We start from the raw sequence: 27800 nt of genomic DNA on the forward strand, positions 1-27800 counted from the left end.
GCAGCTCAATATTAAAAAAAAACAAAAACAGACAAACAAAAAAGAAGAGGTGGTACATATATACATTGGAATATTACTCAGCCGTAAAAAGGAACGAAATTGGGTCATCTGCAGAGACGCAGATTGATCTAGAGACTGTCATACAGAGTGAAGTAAGTCAGAAAGAGAATAACAAATATCACATATTAATGCATGTATGTGGAACCTAGAAAAATGGTACAGATGAACTGGTTTGCAGGGCAGAAGTTGAGACACAGATGTAGAGAACAAACGTATGGACACCAAGTGGGGAAAGCCATGGGGGGGGTGTATGTGATGAATTGGGTGACTGGGATTGACATGTATACACTGATGTGTATAAAATTGATGACTAATAAGAACCTGCTGTATAAAAAAATAAATAAAATGAAATTCAAAAATTAAAAATAAAATCTGGACTGCTGGATTATAACAAAAAGTTGAAAAAATAAAGCAAAAAAAAAAAAAACTATCCACAGGTGTCCATGCTGGTAAATATAAGTAACTGCATAGGGTTTTTTTTGTTTGTTTTAATGAGTAAGGTTGAATAGAAATCTCTTATGTAGAAGTGCAAATAATTGATGTGGACACTCAGCCAAAAAAAAAAAAATTTAATGATGCTACTGAGACAACCAATTTTTCAGAAATTGGATGAAATAGCTTTTGGCCCGATGTAAAAAAAAAATGGAGGGGAAGCAGGGATAGATATGATCCAACTGAAAAATGATCACTTCCCTTGTTGAGATAAGCAGTTGTCAGGGACATTAAACAAACATATATACCTTAACAAAATTGTGAAACATACATTAATTTAAATAGGCACTCATGTGAATTGCAATAGTAAAAAATGTGCACTTGGTAAGTTGCTAATACGATCAAAAGGATGTCTTGATTTATTTTTACCATTTTTAAAAAGCTTCCTGTATTCACTGACTCTCTTGATGACAGAAAGTAGAGAACTGACTGAAATCAGCAGACTGCTGGTAAAGAATAGTAAAATGTTTCAGATAGAGATGACACCTTGGGAGAATGGACACTGAATACATTTTTGAGAGGAAAGAGAAGAAAATTTACAGAAATTCCCAAATGGTCACAAACTTCATGCCAAGGTTATTCACAACATTTACTTATTAAAAATATGTTTCCTTCTTTTTGTTTTCTTACTTTACTACTAAAACTATTTACCTGTATGTCTCAATTCTAAGATAAATAAAATTTGTGCTTATTATGAAAACATATTAGTCAGCTCAGGCTGCCATAATTAAATACCACAGACTTGGTGGCTTAAAGAACAGAAATTTATTTTCTCACAGTTCTGGAGGCTGGAAGTCCAAGTTGAGGGTGCCAGCATATTCAGGTTGTGGTGAGAGCCTTTTTTCTGCCTTCTCAATGTATCCTCACATGGAAACTAATCCTATCACGAGGGCCTCACCCTCATGATCTCATCTAAACCTAATTATCTCCCAAAGGCCCTATCTCATTGGAGTTAAGACTTCAACATATGAATTGGGGGTGGCAGAATGACACAATTCAGTCTGTACCAGAAAAAAATGTTACCAGTTATAGTATATTCTTCTCCTAAGACTTCTATTATAATAAATATTAAGAAAAAATTATATGTGTGCATATATTTCTTCATGTCAGCTTAATTTAAAGATGGAGTCAGGAGAGATCATTGCTAATCAAATTAAACAAATGAATATCAAAGTCTTAAGAGGTTTTATATCATGTTATCTAAGGAAATGATCCTCTGAGAAGAAGGTTAGCAAACATGAGGTTCTCGGACATGACTAGAGCAGGTATTGGCAGTGGAACCATTAAAAAGTGTTACTCTGAGCAGGCTTAGCAATCCATCTCATCTCAGCTGGGCTGTATTAAGAGGTTTACTGAAGCATTGTGATTTCTTCAGATTGCAGTTTTAATGAGCCAGTCATTTCATTTTTATCTTAATTCAGCAGTTTAACTCACTAATTGTTCCAGTACAATGATCAGTGGAAAGCTGAAGGAATTTGCGATCTACAAGCTTTTGACATATGCATACATTTTCATCATAGAAATTTCTCTTACTTCCAGCTTGGGTGCTGCAAAAACATCTTTTAAGAACAGAATAATGACTCAAATTAATTAGATCAAGATTTCATCATTCCCAATATCACAGGGTGATTGTCTCATTTTGTATTTAAAAATTATTTGGCTAAGATTAAATATCTAGAGACTTTGTTAACCCTGAGGTTGAAATACTTAGTTCAAAGAAACTTTGATCCCTTAATTATTCCCATAATATTGTACATTAAAGGGAATTATATTTATCATTAGCCAAGAAAATTAATGTAGTAAAACTACTGATGTGCATCTCGATTACGATACGTTTGAAGAAACTGTTTTCCTTGCTATATTAAATGTCTATCTCTAAAAACAAGTGAAGTTGATTAGTGAGTGTGTGGAAAGCAAATATTTCTAAAGATGATTCATACTAGGTAAGGCTGTCCTCTTAGGATTACTTAATTTGAAAAGAGGGCATGAAGCCCTAGCCAATACATCCAGCAAGAGAGATGTTATTTGAGCAAAGTCACCATGTGACAGTACGTAGGTCCTATGGTTCTCCTTGCATTTTCAGAAAACTTTGACACTTTAAACTGATTTTCCATGGTGAATGCTATGTTCTGTCAATTTTAACACTAACACTTCATTTATAAAATAATAAGTTCTTTATCTACAAAACAGAAACAGACTCACAGATATAGAGAAGAGACTTGTGGTTGACAAGGGGGGAGGGATGGATTGGGAGTTTGGGAAAAGGAGATGCAAACTGTTATATACAGAATGGATAAACACCAAGGTCCTACTGTATAGCACAAGGAACTATATTCAATACCCTATGATTAAACCATAATGGAAAATAATCTGAAAAAGAATACATATATGTGTATATATATATATATATATATATAACTGAATCACTTTGCTGTACAGCAGAAATTAACATAACATTGTAAATCAACTATACTTCAATAAACTAAAAAACAAATGAAAATAATAATAAGTTCTTTGGGTGGAGGGGGAAATAAACCCTAAATCTTAAAAACCAATATAATTTATGGAGGCATCTTTAAGTAAAGAGCCTGAAACCCCACTCTGAAGCACAGAGACAATTAGTAGTAAAATGGAGCCTGTGCAGAGAAAGTCTTGTTTAATTAAAGATTCTGCCTCCACTGATGGATGCAATCTCTATAGGTGAAAAATAAGACTGAAATTGAATTTGTTGACTTGGATCATATTGTTCACTTTTCCAAATGGTTGGTTTGGCTCTATTATATGCAACTGATACATCTGGGAGTCAGAATTATGTCAAGCAAGAAACAATTGAAATCTTTCAAATGAATCATTAGCTCACTTTTGCAACCTAGATAAAATGCCAAATATGTATTCTGCTATGGACACTATAATGTCATTTTACCCCAAAACGAAAACTGTTGAACGAGTAACAACATTTAAACAGATGCTGACCCCCTTCACAAGTATCTTAGCTTCAAAAACAAGGTCTTGTTTTGTTTTTGTTTAAATAAAGCATTTATTTCAGCAGATCTGGACATACGACTGGTAGCCCTCTTCTTGTCTCCTTCAGATTATGTATTCCTCCTATTCACCAAATATAGTACATTGTAGTAAAAATGGCAAAGGTTTTTAAAAGGAGACTAATCCAGTGTATCAAAACTGAAAATCAGCAGATTTGCTTTAATGCTACCTGTGTAGTATGCTAACTGAATTCTACTGATTAATAAACATGCACTTTGACCCTACAGGAAATCAAACTGGGTCTTAATGTCAGGTAGAAGTCCTAAATGAAATTGAATAAAAATTATATAGACTAAAGCTCTCAACAGAATGCCGTTTTTTTTGTTTTTGTTTTTGTTTTTTTGTGGTATGCAGGCCTCTCACTGCTGTGGCCTCTCCCGTTGTGGAGCACAGGCTCCGGATGCTCAGGCTCAGCGGCCATGGTTCATGGTCCTAGCCGCTCCGTGGCACGTGGGATCCTCCCGGACCGGGGCACAAACCCATGTCCCCTGCATCGGCAGGCGGACTCCCAACCACTGCGCCACCAGGGAAGCCCCAGAATGCCATGTTTTTATAATTGTCTGTTTGGATGAAAGCTTACCCATTAGACTGGAGAGCATGGACTGTATCATTTATTTTTTGTATCCCTTATTTATTTTGTATACAATACAAATATTTTGAATTTAATTATTTTGCATACCTTATTTTTTTAACATAATGTCTGGCTCATCATGAAATATTTAACACATGTTTGTTAACTGAATGGCTTAATAGATCCAAACAACTGGTGGAGAAAATAAAATTTTAGTTAAACCTGGGTTATGCATGTGTTGGATTATACGTTTTAAAATTACAATGTTTACCAACTGGATCATGTATAGTAGAATCAGATGTTTGTTGATGAAGTATTTGATTGAACTTCCAGGGGCACTGTGGCTATGTCAACCCTCCAAATGATAGAGCCATAATGGAATATTTTTCAACACGTCAGTTTGATCTAATCGGCTACGCTATCTACATGGCAGCAGAATGGACATAGACCCAGAAGTATCAGTCTCTCTGTAGGCATCACCAGAGTGACAGAACACAGCCGATTCTTTTCACTGAAAGAGACGGGCAGAACCATTCACTAACGTCCCTGCTCCTGAGTATAAGGTCACTTGAAACAGGCAGATCAGCTGTACACACACAGATTACTTGGGCCTAGGGGGTAATCTGAACTTCTGCTATAGGCAAATGCTTGTCTTTTCTGTGTCTAGTAACTAGGGAGGATGTAACATTTTAAGAAAAGTGAGACAAAGTTAATGATTGTGGTGTGGAAACTACAAATAACAAGAATCAGTGAAAATATTATTTAAATCCTTGGTTTTTTATTTATTTATTTATTTTTTGGCAGTACGCGGGCCTCTCACTGTTGTGGCCTCTCCCGTTGCGGAGCACAGGCTCCGGACGCGCAAGCTCAGCGGCCATGGCTCACGGGCCCAGCCGCTCTGAGGCACGTGGGATCTTCCCGGATCGGGGCACGAACACGTGTCCCCTGCATTGGCAGGCGGACTCTTAACCACGGCGCCACCAGGGAAGCCCCAATCCTTGCTATTTTTTAATGCATTTGTATCATCACTGTTTGAAATGCTAACTTAACTATTTAGATGTAAAGAAGCCATAATTCATGCTTCCATCTTTCAGATAATTACCCATTAAACATGTGATATCTCAGAATGATACTGCTCAGCAGAAGAGTATCAAAGGCTTTCCTAAAATTTTGGCATGATAACACTTGTCCTGAGAAGTGATATTTAATGAGATCTCTTACCACTTTGCCATTTATCAAAGTAAAGATCATAGAACTAGAAAGGACCCTAAAAGCTCCTTATCTTCAGACACTGCAAACTTTATAAGGTGAAGTAACTAAAGCCCAGAAAAGTTGATACTTGTTCCATATATTAAAATGTATAAGTGGTAGAAAGAAAAGATGGACTAGAATATATGTGTGTATGTGTTGTAAACGTTTATTATTATTATTAAAACTATTTGCATCCCTCTTGTCCAAGATTAAGTGGCTAAAGAAGAAAAGACACTGGTTACTCTGTATTTTTCCCTACTCTCATGCCTAGTAGTAACTTTTCAACTATCCCCAGGACATCTGGATTTCATAAGAGGCAAAAAGCTTAGCTCAATTTAAATTTCAGACCAAATAACACCACTGAAATAATTTTGCTATCAACATCTCAATACTGATTCAACATATTGTGGTTCTTCCAAGGTCATATTTCTGTACCTCATTGGAATAATATGTGCAGGAATCCATCATTCTCATTATCATATAAGCAAGGCACTCTGCTCATAACATTTCTTCTTCTATGTGTACAATAAAGCCAAAGAACTAAGCCTAGCATTCTGAACAAATAAAACTAAATAAGCACACGAATCAAGCTTGTCTACTTAATAGTGCAGTTGGGTAGCTTACCTAAAATTCTCTTTCGGTGGCTAATCTTCAAAAAATGTCCCTCTGCCTAAGAGCTCATGATTTAGGCAATGAGTCATGGCAATCTGAACTAATTTATAGAAAATGATACCAATATTCGCAAATAGTTTTTTCTCTTGCCACCCGCATCACTCAAACCAGTTTAGTTTACATCGTACATATTAAAATTTTAGATGACCATAAGGGAAATTCTTGCTCTGAGTCTGGGTTATCAATAGGTACCTAATGCAGATGACTTTGCTTTGTAAATATATAGAGCCATCAATAATTCCTCTGCCACTCACATAGATGTAACTTAGGAATCCACTTCATTTCTCAAAATTCAATCTGTGTCGAATAGCATCAAATTTCCTGAGTGCCGAATTATTGAATTATCTAACAGTTCTTATTTTCTAACTATTAACATCTTTTAGCATTAGATGCTACAGTAAAGTCACAGGACTTTCTTTTATCTTTCAACCTTTTATGCTAAAATGAGTCATTTCAGGAAACCTAAGTCCCTACTCTAATTATATTATAAATCCAAGTCTAATTAACCATTGCACCTTAAAATAAGCATAAGTTTTAATCAGGATTAATAGCCATAAAAGAATACATTTCTGCAATAGATGATGAATATCCCATTGTATATAGAGATATTAGTACTTTCTGATACAGAGGCCTACAAGGGTACATTAGGAACATTGAAAGATCTCCCTTAAACAGACGACTCATGCCAAATGCATATTCAGGAACCTTGCTCCTTTTGTGCAATGTCTTTCTTGATTAGCTTAACAAAATGAACACAGTGACATATACAAAATGCAGTGAAATTACTAACTTGTTCCTTGTGTAGTACTTAAGGCAATCTCCAAAATTCCCTGTAGCAATTAACGAGTACAAGTATAAAAGAAAGGGATGGAGGAAGGGAAAATGAATTAAAATCATAATTAATATTAAACTTAATTTCTATCTTGTATCTGTTCACATGCCTTAATATAATATATGACTGAGGAATTAATACAAGTTCATCAAATGTTAAAAGTTCTTATGAAATAATTTTATCTGTGCTGGCTAAGGTTATATTTGGTAAATTATGCCAAACATTACAATACTCTCTTGATATTTTTCTGAGGAGAGTTGGAAAAAATTGCTGAGCAAAAAATTTAAATTACTTCTATTCATGACAGGATTTTCATTATATGAAACGAGCTTCCAAATTGTCAGTTATTTTCCTTCTAATCATTCTGGACTGAAGATCATCTAATGTGAAAGCTAAACTTTATTTAAGTCCAAAATGATTCAGAACCATAGTAACTAAAGCTTCACAACTACTAATTGAGACTTGGAATCTTCCAAATAAAAAACCTTTCATCAAAAGTTTCTAAAATGATTTTATACATGATCTATAATCCATATATAGAATCGCTTCATTCATTATGATGTGAAAAAAAATGTGAGGTGAAGACTAGAGGCTATTAGTATTTTGGATATTTTGCTCATAAGTTGTGGCAAAATTCTCTTTTATCCTTGTGATCCAAAATTGTCATATAAAATTAAATTTTACTTGAATATTGAAACTAATCATTCACACTATTTTGGGGAATCATTCACTTCTAGTTATGAAAGGCTACACCCCTGGATGGTGAAGTGAAAGAATAGAAAAAGCACACAATGTTAAGAAACCTTATGCCAAATGAATTATATTGTTGTCTGATGTTTTTTCCATGGTAAACTTGAATATGAAAAAGAATGCAGAGATATATCCCTCCTGTAGAAAAGATTATGAGGCTCAGTTAATTGCATGTTAAAGTCAAGTTATTAGAGGGTAATGTCTTGCTTCTATTGTGTCAGTACATTTCTCAAAGCAGGGATCCTTAGATATGAAGGATCCCTCCAACTTTCAAGCCTCTCAGTTGCTTTAGTGTCTTAATTCCAATTATCCTCATTCTACCTCAGTCAACACTTCCAGCCACACCTTAGATCTTGTTATCTCCTGGAACTCACCAATTCTTGAAATATATAAAATATCACATTCTTAATAGCTACAGTGCCTTATTCTTCTAACTTGCTCAATTGTGTACTCCTGCTTTTCTCCAACCACATAGCTAGTGCTTTTCTTCCTTAGCCAGCTTAGATCCCATCGGACATCACATTAAGCAGTCTCATGCCTAAATTCCAATATTCCTTTTACAACAGTTCTAACGTGTCATCTGACTGGCAAAACAGCAACCATGGATCCATCTCTGTCTCCAGGGCTATACCTGGTTGCTGGAGAAAAATAAGCAATTATGAAAATCAGTGGCATTATAAATGCATGGTCTTCAACTTCGAGTGAAGTCTCATTGATATCTGATAAAATATCATTCTTACACTACATAAACCTCTCTTCCAGTCTCCATAGTAGCTATTTCAAACCTTCTGCATTTTTCTCAAATCTCTAATGTCACCATATCTTCCCTACTCTTCGCAAAAGACCTTACTCCTGCTTTCCAGTAGAAGTTAGAAGATACCAAACAGTAGGAAGTAGCAGGAAAGTAGTAAAAAGTAGCTTGAAAGTAGCAGAGTGACTTTTCTAAACTATAGTCATGATATATCAACCCACGTCCTGTCCAAGCCTCACCGGAGGACCACATAAATGTCACGCTGCTCACTCACCCTTTGTCAGGGTAAGGGCTGCACCATCTAATATCTGTAGTACTGCCTTGACCTATTTACTTGTCACTCAGCTGAACATCTACTTAAAAAGAATCAAAAACTAAAAATATTTTCTAATAAAATGGATATTTATAAACTAATAGACTCACTGTGAATGTAAGAAATACATGTATATCAGTAAAACAGAACTAAATTGAACTAAATTTTTTTAAAAACTGAGTGATTAGAAGCATTGAATAGAAAAATACTTGCCAAAAACATAGGTAACAATTGCCCAAAAAAAGAATAGACAAAAATTGACTATAGGCATACCTCAGATATATTGCAGGTTTGGCTCCAGACCACCACAATAAAGTGAATATCTCAATAAAGCAAGTCACATGAATTTTTGGTTTCCCAGTGCATATAAAAGTTATGTTTACACTATACTTTAGTCTATTAAGTGTGCAATAGCATTATGTCTAAAAAAACAATGTACACCTTAATTAAGAAATACTTTATAGCTAAAAAATGCTAACCATCATCTAAGACTTCAATGAGCCAATCCTTTTGCTGGTGGAGGGTCTTGCCTCGATGTTGATGGCTGCTGACTGATCAGGGTGGTGGTTGCTGAAGGCTGGGGTGGCTGTGACAATTTCTTAAAATAAGACAACAACAAAGTTTGTCACATGGATTGACTCCTTTCATGAACGATTTCTCTGTAGCATAGAATTTGGTTTCACAGCACTTTATCCACAGTAGAACTACTTTCAAAATTGGAGTCAGTCCTCTCAAACTCTGCCACTGCTTTATCAACTAAGTTCATATCATATTCTAAATCCTTTGTTGTCAACAATCTTCACAGCTTCTTCACCAGGAGTTTTTCCATCTCAAGAAACCACTTTATTTGCTCATCCATAAGAAGCAACTCCTCATCCATTAAAGCTCTAGCATGAGATTGCAGCTATTCAGTCACAGCTTCAGGCTCCACTTCTATTCTAGTTCTCTTGCTATTTCCACCACATCTGCAGTTACTTCCTCCGCTGAAGTCTTGAACCCCTCCAAGTCATCCATGAGGGTTGGAATCAACTTCTTCCAAACTCCTGTGAACACTGATATTTTGACCTCTTCCCATGAATCACAAATGTTCTTAATGGCATCTATCAGTAGAATGGCGAATCCTTTCCACAAGGTTTTCAATTGACTTTGCCCAGATCCATCCAAGGATACTATCTATGGCAGCTATAGTCTTATAAAATGTATTTCTTAGGTGATAAGACTTGAAAGTTGAAATTACTTCTTGATTCACGGGCTTCAGAATGGATGTTGTGTTTGAAGCATGAAAACAACATTAATCTCATTGTACATCTTCACACCAGAGCTCTTGCATGACCAGGTGCATTGTCAATGAGCACTAATATTTTGAAAGGAATCTTTTTTTTCCTGGGCAGCAGATCTCAACAGTTGGCTGAAACTATTCAGTAAACCATGCAGTAAACAGATGTGTTATCATCCAGGCTTTACTGTTCCATTTATAGAGCACAGACAGACTAGATTTCTCATTATTCTTAAGGGCACTAGGATTTTCAGAGTGGTAAGTGAACACTGGCTTCAACTTAAAGTCACCAGCTGCATTAAGCCCCTAACAAGACAGTCAGCCTGCCCTCTTAAGCTTGAAGTCAGGCACTGACCTCTCTCTCACTATGAAAGTCCTATCTGGCATGTTCTTCCAATAGAAGACTGTTTTGTCTACATTGAAAATCTGTTGTATAGTAGAGCCACCTTCATTAATTATCTTAGCTAGATCTTCTGGAAATCTTGCTGCATCTTCTACATCAGCACTTGCTGCTTCAGCTGGAACTTTTATGTTATGGAAATGGCTTCATTCCTTAAACCTCACGAACCAACCTCTGCCAGCTTCAAACTTTTCTTCTATAGCTTCCTCACCTCTCTCAGCCTTCACAGAACTGAAGAGTGAGCTTTGCTCTGGATTAGGCTTTGGTTTAAGGAAATGCTGTAGATGGTCTGGTCTTCTATAGAGACACTAAAACTTTCTCCATATCTGCAATAAGGCTGTTTTGCTTCTTTTTTTTTTTTTTAATAGTGTATTCACTGGAGTGGCACTTTTAATTTCCTTCAAGAACTTTTCCATTACAATCACAACTTGGATAACCATTTGGCACAAGATGCCTAGCTTTCAGCCTGTCTCAGCTTCAACATGCATTCCTCATTAAGCTTAATCATTTCTAGCTTTTGATTTAGAGAGTTGTGTGACTCTTTCTTTCACTTGAATACTTAGACACCATTGTAGGGCTATCAACTGACCTAATTTCAATATTATTGTGTCTCAGGGAATAGAAAGGCCCCAGGAGAAGGAGAGAGAGACAGGTGAATGGCCAGCTGGTAGAACAGTCAGAACACATAAAATTATTAAGTTCACCATCTTATATGGCAGGATTTGCAGAGCCCAGAAACAATTACAAGAGTAACATTAAAGATCACTGATCACATATGACCACAACAAATATAATAATAATGAAAAAGCTTAAAATATCGTGAGAATTACCAAATGTGACACAGAGACACAAAACAAGCAAATGCTGTGTATCAGAAAAATGGCACTGATAGCCTTTCTGTATGCAGGGTTGCCACAAACCTTCAATTTGCAAAAAAAAAAAAAAAAAAACCCAATAAAAACCAATATCTGTGAAATGCAATAAAGCAATGTGCAATAAAAAAGTATGCCTGTATATGAAATAAGAAAAGTAATAATGACTAAATTTGAGGATAAAAAAACATAGTGAAACTAAAATATGAGACAAAACTAACATTTAATAAGGCATAGGGTTAATCAAGGTTAAAGTAGTTTAAAGTCCACTCTATTTAGGGACAAGAGTAGAGATGTTGATTAAAGTTTATTCTTTTCTAACTATTCATAATGATAATTTAAGGGTAATCATTAAAATAGTATAAATTTAATGTTTAACTTCCAAATCAATAGATTGTGGAATATGCGGAAAAAGGAAACTTAATAATTCAAATAAAAGGAGAAAAAGCAGAAAAAAAACAAACAAAAAAAACATGGTAAATAGAAAAGACAAAATATTATGGTAAAAATATATACAAATATATCAGTAATGTAAGAAATGCCTATGTATTAAACTTACCACTCAAAAAACAGATTATTAGAATATATTTAAAATAAATCTGCAACGTTGATGGCAGGAATGTAAAATGGTACAACCACACTGGAAAACAGTTTAACATTTTCTTCTAAATTTAAATATACCCTTACCATGTGATTCTGCAATTATACCCCTAAGTATTTACCTAAGGGAAATGAAAACACATATTCATAAGAAGACTTCTACATAAATGTTCATATCAACTTCATTCATAGTAGTTGAAAACTGGAAAAAAAACAAATGTCCATCAACAGGTGAATAGGTTAATAAAGTGGGATATATTCATACAATGGGATAGCGCTGAGCTATTTGTAAAAACTCATTGAACTATACCCTCAAAATGAGTGCATGAAATTTAATATATGTAAATTTATTACAATAATTTTTTATCCATTCACATTGTTCTGACCACCTTCTATGTACCCCATTGGTAAAGATGGGATTCCCCCACGCTGCCGCCAACCCTGGAGACAGATGAGACTGACAGCAGTTCATTAGTCACAAACACAGCCTGCAAGAAGAGAACACTGCACACTATGCACACTGCACACTGCACACTATGCAGAGTTACATGGGGGTTGGACTCAGGAGAAGAAAGAACTGGCAGGGGTGTGGTATGCCCTCCCACTTTAGAAACAAGGAGTGAGATGCCCCCTGCACAAATGGACAACTATAGACCTCAAGAGGAAACAATGGCAATCCCTAGGGAAGGAGGAGATGATTTCCAAAGTAACCATATTATAGCATTCAAAATGTCCAGTTTATAGCAATAAATGCCTACATTAAGAAAAGGTAAAGAGCTCAAATAAACAACCTAACTTTACAGCTCAAGGAACTAGAAAAATAAGAACAAAAATAAGTCCAAAGTTAATGGAAGGAAGGAAATAACAGAGATCAGAGAGGAAATAAATGAAATAGAGCCTGAAAAGAGAATAGATCACTGAAACTAAGAGCTGGTTCTTTGAAAAAATAAACAAAACATATAAATCTTTAGCCAGACTCATCAGGAGAAAAAGAGAGGATGCATATAAATAAAATCAGAAATGAAAGGGGAGACAAAATAACTGATAGCACAGAAATACAAAGGACCATAAGAGACTAACAAATTGGACAACCTAGAAAAAATGGAAAAAATGTCAAGAAATATACAAACTACCAAGACTGAATCATGAAGAAATAGAGAATCTGAATAGACAAATTACTAGTAAGGAGATTGAATCAGTAATCAAAAACCTCCAAACAAATAAAAATCCAGGACCACATGACTTCACTGGTGAATTCTACCAAACATTTAAAGAATTAATACCAATCCTTCTCAAACTCTTCCAAAAAATTAAAGAGAAGGGAACATTTCCAAACTCATTTTATGAGACCCAAAGTATCCTGATAAAAAAACCAGACAAAGAGACCACAAGAAAAGAAAAATACAGGCCAATATCCCTGATGAACACAAATGTAAAAGTCCTCAACAAAATAGTAGCAAACCAAATCAAACAATACATTAAAAGGATCATACATCATGATCAAGTGGGACTTATTCCAGGGATGTAAGGATGGTTCAACATCTGCAAATCAATGAATGTGATACACCACATTAACAAAATTAAGTGTAAAAACCAGATGATCATCTAAATAGACTCAGAAAAACCATTTGACAAACTTCAACATCTATTTATGATAAAAATTCTCAACAAAGTGAGCATAGATGGAACATACCACAATATAATAAAAGCCCTATATGACAAGCCCAAAGATAATATCATAAGCAATGGCAAAAAACTGAAAACTTTTCCTCTACGATCAGGAAAAACACAAGGATGCCCACTCTCATCACTTCTATTCAACATAGCACTGGAAATTCTAGCCAAGGCAATCAGGAGAGAAAAATAAACAAAAGGCATCCAAACTGGAAAGGAAAAATTAAAACTGTCTCTATTCGCAGATGACATGATATACTATATAGGAAACCATAAAGATTCCACCCCAAAAATGTTAGATCTAATAAATGAATACAGTAAATTTGTAGAAAATAAAATCAATCTTAAAAAATCAGTTGTGTGACTTATATTTTAATAACAAGCTATTAGAAAGAGAAATTAAGGGAAAAAACACAATTACAACTGCACAATAAAGAATAAAATACTTGGGAGGACCTTCAAGATGGCAGAGGAGAAAGACGTGGAGATCACCTTCCTCCCAAAAAAATACATCTACATGTGGAAGAACTCCTACAGAACACTGACTGAATGCTGGCAGAAGACCTCAGACTTCCCAAAAGGCAAGAAACTCCCCATGAACCTGGCCATATGGCTGACAGGGTCTTGGTGCTCCAGCCAGGTGTCAGGCCTGAGCCTCTGAGGTGGGAGAGCCAAGTTCAGGACATTGGTCCACCAGAGACCTCCTGGCCCCACGTAAGAGCAATCGGCAAGAGCTCACCCAGAGACCTCCATCTCAATGCTAAGACCCAGCTCCACTCAACGCCCAGCAAGCTCCAGTGCTGGACACCCGATGCCAAACAACTAGCAAGACAGGAAAACAAACCCAACCATTAGCAGAGAGGTTGCCTAAAATTATAATAAGTTCACAGACACTCCAAAACACACCACCAGATGCAGTCCTGCCCACCAGAAAGACAAGATCCAACCTCATCTATCAGAACACAGACAGCAGTCCCCTCCACCAGGAAGCCTACACAACCCAAATAACCAAACTTACCCACTGGGGGCAGACACCAAAAACAACAGGAACTATGAACATGCAACCTGCAAAAAGGAGACACCAAACAGAGTAACTTAAGCAAAATGATAAGACAGAGAAATATGCAGCAGATGAAGGAGCAAGGTAAAACACCACCAGACCAAACAAATGAAGAGGAAATAGGCAGTCGACCTGAAAAACAATTCAGAGTAATGATAGTAAAGATGATCCAAAATCTTGAAAATAGAATGGAGAAAATACAAGAAACATTTAACAAGGATCTAGAAGAACTAAAGAGCAAACAAACAACACAATAAATGAAATTAAAAATTCTCTAGAAGGAATCAATAGCAGAATAAATGAAGCAGAAGAATGGATAAGTAACCTGGAAGATAAAACAGTGGAAATAACTACCACAGAGTAGAATAAAGAAAAAGGAATGAAAAGAATTGAGGTCAGTCTCAGAGACTTCTGGGACAATGTTAAACTCACCAACATTCGAATTATAGGGGTCTCAGAAGAAGAAGAGAAAAAAAAAGGGACTGAGAAAATATTTGAAGAGATTATAGTTGAAAACTTCCCTAATATGGGAAAGGAAATAGACAATCAAGTCCAGGAAGTGCAGACAGTTGCATACAGGATAAATCCAAGGAGAAACATGTCAAGACACATGGTAATAAAGCTATCAAAATTTAATACAAAGAAAAAATATTAAAAAGCAGCAAGGGAAAAGCAACAAATAATATACAAGGGAATCCCCATAAGGTTAACAGCTGATCTTTCAGCAGAAACTCTGCAAGCCAGAAGGGAGTAGTGGACTTATCTAAAGTGACAAAAGAGAAAAACCTACAACCAAGATTACTCCACCCAGAAAGGATCTCATTCAGATTCAACAGAGAAATTAAAATCTTTACAGACAAGCAAGAGCAAAGAGAATTCACCACCACCAAACCAGCTTTACAACAAATGCTAAAGGAACCTCTTTAGGCAGGAAACACAAGAGTAGGAAAAGACCTACAATAACAAACCGAAAACAATTAATAAAATGGTAATAGGAACATACATATTGATAATTACCTTAAATGTAAATGGATTAAATGCTCCAACCAAAAGACAGACTGTCTGAATGGATACAAAAACAAGACCTGTATATATGCTATCTACAAGAGATGCTCTTCAGACCTAGGGATCCATACAGACTGAAAGTGAGGGGATGGAAAAAGATATACCATGCAAATGGAAATCAAAAGAAAGATCGAGTAGCAATACTCATATCAGAAAATGCAGACTTTAAAATAAAGATTATTACAAGAGACAGAGAAGGACACTACATAATGATCAAGGGATCAATCCAAGAAGAAGATATAACAATTGTAAATATTTATTCACCCAACATAGGAGAACCTCAATACATAAGGCAAATGCTAACAGCCATAAAAGGGGAAATCAACAGTAACACAATCAGAGTAGCAGACTTTAACACCAAACTTTTACCAATGGACAGATCTTCCAAAAGGAGAATACATATGGAAATACAAGCTTTAAATGATACATTAAACAAGATGGATTTAATTGATATTTATAGGACACTACATGCAAAAACCACACTTTCTTCTTAAGTGATCATGGAACATTCTCCAGCATACATCATATCTTGGGTCACAAATCAAGCCTTTGTAAATTTAAGAAAATTGAAATTGTATCAAATATCTTTTCTGACAACAACACTATGAGACTAGATATCAATTACAGGAATAAATCTGTAAAATATACAAACACATGGAGCCTAAACAATATACTACTAAATAACCAAGAGATCACTGAAGAAATCAAAGAGCAAATCAAAAAGTACCTACAAACAAATGACAATGAAAACACGATGACACAAAACCTATAGGATGCAGCAAAAGCAATTCTAAGAGGGAAGTTTACAGCAATACAATCCTACCTCAAGAAATAAGAAACATCTCAGATAAACAAACTAACCTTACATCTAAAGCAATTAGAGAAAGAAGAACAAAAAAACCACAAAGTTAGCAGAATGAAAGAAATCATAAAGATCAGATCAGAAATAAATGAAAAAGAAATGAAGGAAACAATAGCAAAGATCAATAAAACTAAAAGCTCATTCTTTGAGAAGATAAAAATAATTGATAAACCATTAGCCAGATTTATGAAGAAAAAAAAGGGCGAACTCAAATCAACAGAATTAGAGATGGAGAAGAAGTAACAACTGACACAGCAGAAGTACAAAAGATCATGAGAGATTACTACAGGTAATCTATATGCCAATAAAATGGACAACATGGAAGAAATGGACAAATCCTTAGAAAAGAACAATCTTCCAAGACTGAACCAAGAAGAAACAGAAAATATAAACAGACCAATCACAAGCACTGATATTGAAATGGTGATTAAAAATCTTCTAACAAACAAAAGCTCAGGACCAAATGGCTTCACAGGCGAATTCTATCAAACATTTAGAGAAGAGCTAACAACTATTCTTCTCAAACTCTTCCAAAATATAGCAGAGGGAGGAATACTCCCAAACACATTCTACGAGGCCACCATCACCCTGATACCAAAACCAGACAAAGATGTCACAAAAAAGAAAACTACCATCCAATATCACCTATGAAAATAGATGCAAAAATCCTCAACAAAATACTAGCAAACAGAATACAAAAGCACATTAAATGGATCACCACCATGATCAAGTGGGGTTTATCTCAGGAATGCAAGGATTCTTCAATATACACAAATCAATCAATGTGATACACCATATTAACAAATTGAAGAATAAAAAGGATATGATAATCTCAATAGATGTAGAAAATGCTTTTGACAAAATTCAACACTGATTTATGATAAAAACTCTCCAGAAAGTAGGCATAGAGAGAACTTACCTCAACATATAAAGACCATATATGACAAACCCACAGCAAACGTCAGTCTCAATGGTGAATAAAAAAACATTTCCACTAGTATCAGGAGCAAGACAAGGTTGCCCACTCTCATCACTATTATTCAACATAGTTTTGGAAGTTTTAGCCACAGCAATCAGAGAAGAAAAAGAAATAAAAGAAATCCAAATTTGAAAAGAAGTAAAACTGTCACTGCTTGCAGATGACAAGTTACTCTAAATAGAGAATCCTAAAGATGCTACCAGTAAACTACTAGAGCTAATCAGTGAATTTGGTAAAGTAGCAGGATACAAAATTAATACACAGAAATCTCTTTCATTCCTATACCCTAATGATGAAAAATGTGAAAGAGAAATTAATGAAACACTCCCATTTTACACTGCAACAAAAAGAATAAAATACCTAGGAATAAACCTACCTATGTAGACAAAAGATGTGTATGCAGAAAACTATAAGACACTGATGAAAGAAATTAAAGATGATACAAACAGATGGAGAGATATACCATGTTCTTGGAGTGGAAGAATCAGTATTGTGAAAATGACTCTACTTCCCAAAGCAATGTACAGATTCAATGCAATCCCTATCAAACTACCAATGGCATTTTTCACAGAACTAGAATAAAAAATTTCACAATTTGTATGGATACCCAGAACATCCTCAATAGCCAAAGCAATCTTGAGAAAGAAAAACAGAGCTGGAGGAATCAGGCTCCCTGATTTTAGACTATACTACAAACTCTACAGTAATCAAGACAGTATGGTACTACCTAAAAAACAGAAATATAGATAAATGGAACAGGATAGAAATTCCAGAGATATACCCATGCACATATGGTCACCTTATCTTTGATAAAGGAGGCAAGAGTATACAATGGAGAAAAGAGAGCCTCTTCAATAAGTGGTGCTGGTAAAACTGGACAGCTATATGTAAGACAATGAAATTAGAACACTCCCTAACACCATACACAAGAATAAACTCAAAATGCATTAAAGGCTTAAATGTAAGGCCAGACACTATAAAACTCTTCGAGGAAAACACAGGCAGAACCCTCTATGACATAAATCACAGCAAGATCCTTTTTGACCCACCTTCTAGAGAAATGGAAATAAAAACAAAAACAAACAAATGGGACCTAATGAAACTCAAAAGCTTTTGTACAGCAAAGAAAACCATAAACAAGACCATAAGACAACCCTCAGAGTGGGAGAAAATATTTGCAAATGAAGTAATTGACAAAGGATTGATTAATCTCCAAAATATACAAGCAACTCATGAAGCTCAATATCAAAAAAAACAAATAACCCAATCTGAAAATGGGCTGAAGACGTAAACAGACATTTCTCCAAAGAAGATATACAGATTTCTAACAAACACATGAAAGGATGCTCAACATCACTAATCATTAGAGAAATGCAAATCAAAACTACAATGAGGTATTACCTCATACTGGTCAGAATGGCCATCATCAAAAAGTCTACAAACAGGTCTTCCCTGGTGGCGCAGTGGTTGAGAGTCCACCTGCTGATGCATGGGACGCGGGTGCGTGCTCCGGTCCGGGAAGATCCCACATGCCACGGATCGGCTGGGCCAGTGAGCCATGGCTGCTGAGCCAGCGCGTCCGGAACCTGTGCTCTGCAACGTGAGAGCCCACAACAGTGAGAGGCCCGCGTACCACAAAAAAAAAAAAAAGGAAACCCTCTTTTACTGTTGGTGGGAATGTAAATTGATACAGCCACTATGGAGAACAGTATGAATGTTCCTTAGAAAAACTAAAAATAGAGCTATCATATGACCCAGCAATCCTACTACAGGGCATATACCCTGAGAAAACCATAATTCAAAAAGAGTCATGTACCACAATACTCATTGCAGCAGTATTTACAATAGCCAGTACATGGAAACAACCTAAGTGTCCACTAACAGATGAATGGATAAAGAAGATGTGACACATATATACAATGGAATATTATTCAGCCATAAAAAGAAATGAAATTGCATTATTTGTAGTGAAGTGGATGGACCTAGAGTCTATCATACAGAGTAAAGTAAGTCAGAAAGAGAAAAACAAATACCATATGCTAACACATATATATGGAATCTAAAAAAAAGAAAAATGGTTCTGTTGAACCTAGGGGCAGGATAGGAATAAAGACATAGACATAGAGAATGGACTTGAGGACACAGGGAGGGGAAGGGTAACCTGGGAAGAAGTGAGAGAGTGGCATTGACATATATACACTACCAAATGTAAAATAGATAGCTAGTGGGAAGCAGCCGCATAGCACAGGGAGACTAGCTCGGTGCTTTGTGACCACCTAGTGGGGTGGGATAAGGAGGGTAGGAGGAAGACACAAGAGGGAGTGGATATGGGGATATATGTATATGTATAGCTGATTCACTTTGTTATACAGTAGAAACTAACACAAAAATATAATACAATTATACTCCAATAAACATGTTAAAAATACATATATATATATATATATGTATAACTAAATATTAAATAAATACTAAATGAGAAAATTTGGGCAAGGAGAAAAGAGCCACATATCTGGCTATAAGGTTTCATGCAAACAAAGCAAATTGAACATTAGGATCCCCATTCAATTAAATGCCCATGAGATAATAAAAGAATTATTTTCTGCTCAAAAAAGAGAAGAATAGAATACTTAGGTACAAATTTACCCAAAGAAGTAAAAGAACTGTACACTGAAAGCCATAAGAAATTAATGAAGGAAATTAAAGAAGACACAAAAAATGGAAAGATATTCCAAGCTCATACATTGCAAGAATTAATATTGTTAAAACGATCATACTGCCCAATGCATCTACAGATTCAATGCAATCCCTATCAAAATTACAATGGCATTTATCACAGAAATAGAACAAAAAAATTTTAATTTGTATGTAACCATAAAATACCCCAAATAGCTAAAGCAATCTTGAGAAAGAAGTACAAAATGGGAGGCAGTACACTTTCTGATTTCAAACTACATTACAAAGCTATAGTAATCAAACAGTATGTTATTAGCATAAAAGCAGACACATATATCAATGGAACAGAGTAGAGAGGCCAGAAATAAACCCACGCATATGTGGTCAATTAAGTTACAACAAAGGAGGAGCCAAGAATATAAAATGGGAAAAGGACAGTCTCTTCAATAAATGGTGTTGGAAAAACCAAATAGCCACATGCAAAAGAACTGGTCCCCTATACTACACACAAAAATCAACTCAAAATGGATTAAAGACTTGAATGTAAGACCTGAAACCATAAAACCCCTAGAAGAAAACATAGGGGGTAAGTTCCTTGACATCAGTCTTGGCAATGATTTTTTGGACTTGACACCAAAAGCAAAGGCAACAAAAGAAAAATAAACAAGTGGGACTACATAAAAATTTAAAAGCTTCTGTACGGCAAAGGAAGCAATCAACAAAATGAAAACGCAACGTACCAAATGGGAGGAAATATTTTCAAATCATATGTCTAATAAGGGGTTAATATCTAAATAAAGAACTAACACAACTCAATAGATAAACAAACCAACAATCAGATTTAAAAATGGGCAGAGGATCTGCATAGACATATTTTCAAAGAAGGCATACAAATGGCCAATGGGCACATGAAAAGTTGCTCAACATCACTGATCATCAGGGAAATGCAAATCAAAATCACAATGAGATACCATCCCACATCTGTTACAATGGCTATCATCAAAGACAAGAAATAACAAGTGTTGGGTAGGACATGAAGGGAAGGCAACCCTGATGCAATGTTGGTAGACATGTAAATTGGTGCAGAAACTATAGGAAACAGTATGGAGGTTGCTCAAAAAATTAAAAATAGAACTACCATATGATCCAGCAATTCCACCTCTGGGTATTTACCCAAAGAAACTAAATCATTATGTTGAAGAACCCATGTTCACTACAGCATTATTTATAATACTCAAGACATGGAAACAACTTAAGTGTCTATTAATGAATAAATGGTTAAAGAAAATGTGATATATAATGATATACAATGGAATACCTTTCAGTCATTAAAAAAAAAAAAGAAGGAAACCCTGCTATTGGCAACAACAACAACATGGATGGATCTTGAGGGCATTATGCTAAGTGAAAAAAGTCAGACAAAGACAAATACCATGATAACATGGTACCACGGTATGATATCATTTATATGTGGAATCTAAAATAAAAAATAACTCATAGATACAGAGAACAGATTGGTGGTTTCCAGGGATGGGGGTAAAGGGTGGGCAAAATGGGTGTAGATAGTTAAAAAGTACAAACTTCTAGTTTTAAAATAAATAAGTCCTGGGGATGTAATGTACAGCATGGTTGTTAGGGTTAACAATACTGTATTGTATATTTGAAAGTTTCTAAGACAGCAGATCTTAAAAGTTCTCATCACAAGAAAAAAATTTTGTAACTATATGTGGTGATGGATGTTAACTAAATTTATTGTGGTAATTATTTCACAATATATACATAGATCAAATGTGTACACCTAAAACTAATACATTATATGTTAAGTATATCTCAATTTAAAAATATTAGTTTTAAAAAACAAACAAACAACAACGACAAAACAAAAAGCCCTCTATATGGCAATCTCAATTTCTGACTCTTACAAATCAGACCCAGTTTCAAGTATTTTATCTCAGTTCCCTACATGTACAGACAGTCCATGACTTATGATGGTTTAACCTGGGATTTTTCTACTTTACAATGGTACAAAAGCAATACTCATTCAGTAGAAACCATACTTTGAATTTTGATCTTTTCCCAGGCTAGCGATATGCAGTACCATACTCTTGTGATGCTGGGCAGCAGCAGTGACTCACAGCTCCCTGTCAGCTCCGTGACCACAAGGGGAAACAACCAATACACTACAACCATCTGTACCCATAAAACCATTCTCTTTTTCACTTTCAGTACAGTATTCAATAAATTACATGAGATATTCAACACTTTATGTAAAATAGGGTTTGTGATAGATGCTTTTGCCCTACTGTAGGCTAATGTAAGTGTTCTGAGTACTTTTAAGGTAGGCTAGGCTAAGCTATGATTTTTCGATAAGTTAGGTGTATTAAATGTATTTTCCACTTGCAATATTTTCAACTTCCGATGAGATGTAGCCCCATCTTAAGTTGAGGAAGATCTGTACATTCAAGACTATCAGAACATGTCTTCTGACTGTAGGTTTGGAAAATGGGGTCACTTTACTCATTAAGTCACCTTGAGCTTACAGGGAAAGGTAATGTAGCATGGCTTTAAAATCTACTGAATTTTGTTGTTAAAGTAATACATGCTTGCTACATAAAATTCAAACAATACAAAAAGGTATAAATTGAAAAATGAAGGTCCTACTCCCTAGATAACCACTATTGTTTCTTGTTGGCTCTTTATAGATATTTTCTACACACATACAATCATCTCTCTATCTATCCTCCTTTTTTCCACGAATGAAATTGTACTGTACAGATTGTTCAGTATTTTGCATTTTTCAGTTAATATAGTTTAAATATATTTTTATGTCATGACTATGTCAATAATCCACATGTAGAACAGGGTTATCAATCTATCTATATTTGCCAGGTGGATAACATAAATTAGAAAAGTGAATTGGATAGAAGAAAAATAATTCTCCTGTATAAGAGAAATAAAAAACAAACAAATAAGAATTTAAAACTTCTGGGCATCAAAGGACATTATCAATAAATTGAAAAGACAGCTTACAGGAAAGGAAGAAAATATTTGCAAATCATATATCTTATAAGGATCTAGTATCCAGAATATATAAAGAACTCTTACAACTCAAGAACAAGAAGACAACTCAATTAAGAAATGGGTAATGGAGTTGAATAGACATTTCTCCAAAGAAAATGTACAAATGGCCAATAAACACATGAAAACATGTTCAACTTCTTTGGTCATCAAGGAAATGCAAATTAAAACCACAGTGAGATACAACTTCACACCCACTGGAATGGCTATTTTTTTAATGGAAAATAACAAGTGTTGGTGAGAATGTGGAGAAATAGGAAACATCGTACACTGTTGGTGGGGATATAAATGTTGCAGCTTCTTTGAAAAACAGTGTGGCACTTCCCCAAATGATTAAAAGAAGTGTTACCATATGATTCTACAATTCCACTCCTAGGTATACCCCAGAGAAATGATAACATGCATCCACACAGAAACTTACATACTAATATTTATAGTAGCATTATTCATATTAGCCAAAAGAAGGAAACAACCCAGATGTCCATCAACAGATGAATGGGTAAACTACTTTTAATTTATACATACAATGGAATATTATTCAGCAATAACAAAGAATGAAGTACTGACACATGCTACAACTTAGATGAACCTCAAAAACATTATGCTAAAATAAAGTAGCCAAACACAAAAGGTTATATATTGTATGATTCTTTTTATATGTAATATGCAGTATAGGCAAATCCATAGAGACAGAAAGCAGATTAGTAGTTGCCAGTGGTTGAGGTGGGGAAGGTGTTTTTCTGGGGTGACAAAAAAGCTTTGACATTAGAGTGAGGTGGTAGATGTAACAACATTGTGAATGCACTAAGTGCCACTGAAATGTACACTTTCAAATGATTAACTGTATGTTACATGAATTTCACTTCAATTTTTTTTTTTAAAGTTGCAAGGGGAATGTTCAGTTTGCTCAAGAGTACTACTATCCTCAAGGACCCTGGTCCATTAGCTTTTGTCGAACTAAGGACAAGTGAGTTTTCCATACTCTTTAAAGCAGACTTGGGATTTGGTGTGAGGGGCAATGAACTAAAGAGGAAATAGCACAGGACTCATGAGGAATATTCTTGATTACTTGCTGTACATTTTGCAAAAGAATAAAATATTATTTTCCCATTTTAAAAAAAGGGAACAAAAGAAAAAACAGGGTAGCTGCTTATTTAAAAAGAAACTAATCTGAAATATTTTCAAAGAGTAATAAGAATGATTTTTTCAGTAGAAAAAAAAAAAAGTTGCATTGAGTAGATAAGAACCAAGATGGGACAACGTAAATTCTCCCCCTCCTAAACATTTCAAAAGCCTTGAACCACACTGTTTATTTTTTAATGGTCTTCATGTGGAGGAGATTTTCAAACTGTGCCAGAGAGTCATTTCATCACAAATGGCACAGCTTATGAGCAAACACCCTGCAAGGAATGCCTACCTTCTCACTCCTCTCCTTTCTTCAGCCTGACAGAAGTTTTCATTGTGGATGTAACTCTCTGTTTCCACTCTGTGATAGTCCCAAAATGGTGAGCCCATTACCTAGAGCTGTTGAGCTTTACATTATGCTGGGGGCAGGGAGTGGACACATTGAGCAATTTGACAAGGACCGCCATTGGCAACTGGTTCTCTTCTTTTCCATTGCTTGACCCTGACAATAAAGCTACCTCTAGCTACATTGATGTAGCTCACAAAGGAACAAAGAAAAATGTTTCAGGTACAGTTTCTATAATGATAGAGCCCCATCTGATGATTTCCCTTGTAGAGTGTTGCCAGGTAAGTCAATTTTACTTTCTAAAAAGTAAATTCAAATAGGACCTCTAATTCAGTTGTGTATTTACCACCAATTTAACACTGGTGTTTGAATTCAAAGTATTTGAGTATCTATGTTTAATTTAACATGATCACAACTGTTCTATTATTCCCCTTCCTCACTTCTCTGTTAGGTACAGCCAATCCTTCTAAAACCACTAGCACTGACATCCAAGATGTCAACCACAAGAAAAAAAAAACAGTTAAAGAAGAAAAAGTTTTTTCCCAACATCCTGGTAAATCACATGCAAAGGGAATGCCTTACCCACTTGCCTCATCTAATAAACATAGCACCTGATAAATGCAATGCTTAAACTGCTAACACATAAGGACCACGGGGAGACAGATGTTATCAATCGACTTACTCCCGTCCCTCAAATGTATGTTAGGGAGTGCTGACAGACCCTCATTGAGGTAGCTAAGTATTTTTTTAAATCCTAAGAAACTCCTGATAATCATCCCAGAGAAAGAATGAATAACCAGGTCTGACAGGAGCAAAATGTGACTTAAAGCATAGGGATAATAAGAAACCCAAGGTTTTTTGTTGTTTTGCTTTGTTTTGTTGGTGAAAGAAGTTGGCCCCAATCACCACCCACATTATGTAATTCTCAGTTGAACATAGGTGAGCTAGATATAATTCTGCTGTGTCTTATACTATTGATCTGTCCATATGTAGGTAATTATACAAAAAATGTTGGGACAGACATAAGGTCTTGAGGTCAGATTCTATCCTATAACTATATATAGATGCTTCCTAAATCCAACTTTAAGCTTTTGTTAGGCTGTATTATAATCATGTGACCCCATCTTATTATTCTGTAGTTACATTTGTTCAATAAATACTTTTCCAGAATATAGAAGTCCCATAGACTTGCATAAATACTGTCATCTCTTTCTATCCTTCACTCCAAAAAATCACAACTTTCTTCAAGATGCTTAGAACCACAAACACACAGTGTTCTTGCTAGTATATTCAATTGTAGACACAGTGCAAATTTTGGTCCATTAAGTTTTTTCAGCTTATTTATGTAGCCATGCCACACTGCAGAAATCTACAGATATAATCCTACTGCTTGTATAGCATTAAGTTAGCCTAAGCCAGCAAGCAATAAAGACCCCATCAAGTTGACTGTGGACATACATATAAAGTTGCAGTTTCCCACAATTATTTTTGAAAGTGAAAGTGATGAAGAAAATAAAAGTGTAGGTACAAATAAATAACATTAGGAATAAAAAGAATGTTGGGACTTCCCTGGTGGTGCAGTGGTTAAGAATCCGCCTGCCAATGCAGGGGACACGGGTTCGAGCCCTGGACTGGGAAGATCCCACATGCCTCAGAGCAACTAAGCCCCCACGTGCTAAGATCCCACATACTGCGCCACAACAATAGAGCCTGCACTCTAGAGCCCACAAGCCACAACTATTGAGCCCGAGTGTCACAACTACTGAAGCCTGTGTGCCTAGAGCCCATGCTCCACAACAGGAGAAGCCACCACAATGAGAAGCCTGCACACCCCAACAAAGAGTAGCCCCTGCTCGCCACAACTAGAGAAAGCCCACACACATCAACAAGGACCCAACGTAGTCAAAAATAAATAAATAATAAATTTATATTTTTAAAAAGTCATGATTGCAGTTACTGTAAAGATTTAAAAGATAGTATTATGAAAAACTACACAAATAATTTGAAAATTTAGATAAAATGGATAAATTACTAGAAAAAATTTAACTTTGCAAGTTGAGTCAAAAAGAAGTAGAGGGCTTCCCTGGTGGCACAGTGGTTGAGAGTCCACCTGCCGATGCAGGGGACACGGGTTCGTGCCCCAGTCTGGGAAGATCCATGCCACGGAGCAGCTGGGCCCATGAGCCATGGCCGCTGAGCCTGCGCGTCCGGAGCCTGTGCTCCACAACGGGAGAGGCCACAACAGTGAGAGGCCCGCGTACCACAAAAACAAAATAAAAAACAAACAAAAAAAGAAGTAGAAAATCTTAAAATAATAATTACTTGTAAAGACCAGCAGTTAAAATTTTCTACACAGAAAAAGACCAGGCACAGATGGTTTTACAGATAAACTTTTGGTAAGCAGGATTTAGGCCTCCATCTTTGCCCTTGGTGTTATGCCTGTGAATATGCTATATGACAAGTCAAAAGGGACGTTGCTGATGGAATTAAAGTTGTCAATAAGCTTATTCAAGAAAACAGGAAGCTTAGTCCTTCAGCTGCATAGAACTGAACTCTGACCACAATCTCATGAACCTCAAAATGAATTCTACCCCAGAAGCTCCAGAAGGGAATGCAACCCTGCAAACACCTTCATTTTGGCCTGTGAGACTCAAAGTAGAGAAACCAGCCATGCCCACTTGACTTCTGACCTACAGAACTATGGATAATAAATGGGCTCTGTCTCAAGCTACTACATTTTTGGTAATTATTTACCACAGCAAAAGAAAACTAATATAGAATTTTCCTCTAATGCATAAGGAACAGAGAAATAAATCACATAGAATATATTGCACGGAAAAGTAGAGATCACTCACAAATTTCATATATGAGGCTGTTACAACCTTGATACCAAAACTAGGCAAAAAAATAGTGTGAGAACTTACAATCATCAGCCTATTTCAAGTAGGAAATAAAGAATGTAAATAAAATAGTAGCAACCTAAATCCGGCTATGGATAAAAAGGATAACACAGCCTGACAAAGTTGTGGTTATCTCAAGAATGCAAGGCTGGT

The sequence above is a fragment of the Phocoena sinus genome, chromosome X (genome assembly GCF_008692025.1).
Source record: "Phocoena sinus isolate mPhoSin1 chromosome X, mPhoSin1.pri, whole genome shotgun sequence".
In the NCBI taxonomy this organism is placed as follows: Eukaryota; Metazoa; Chordata; class Mammalia; order Artiodactyla; family Phocoenidae; genus Phocoena; species Phocoena sinus.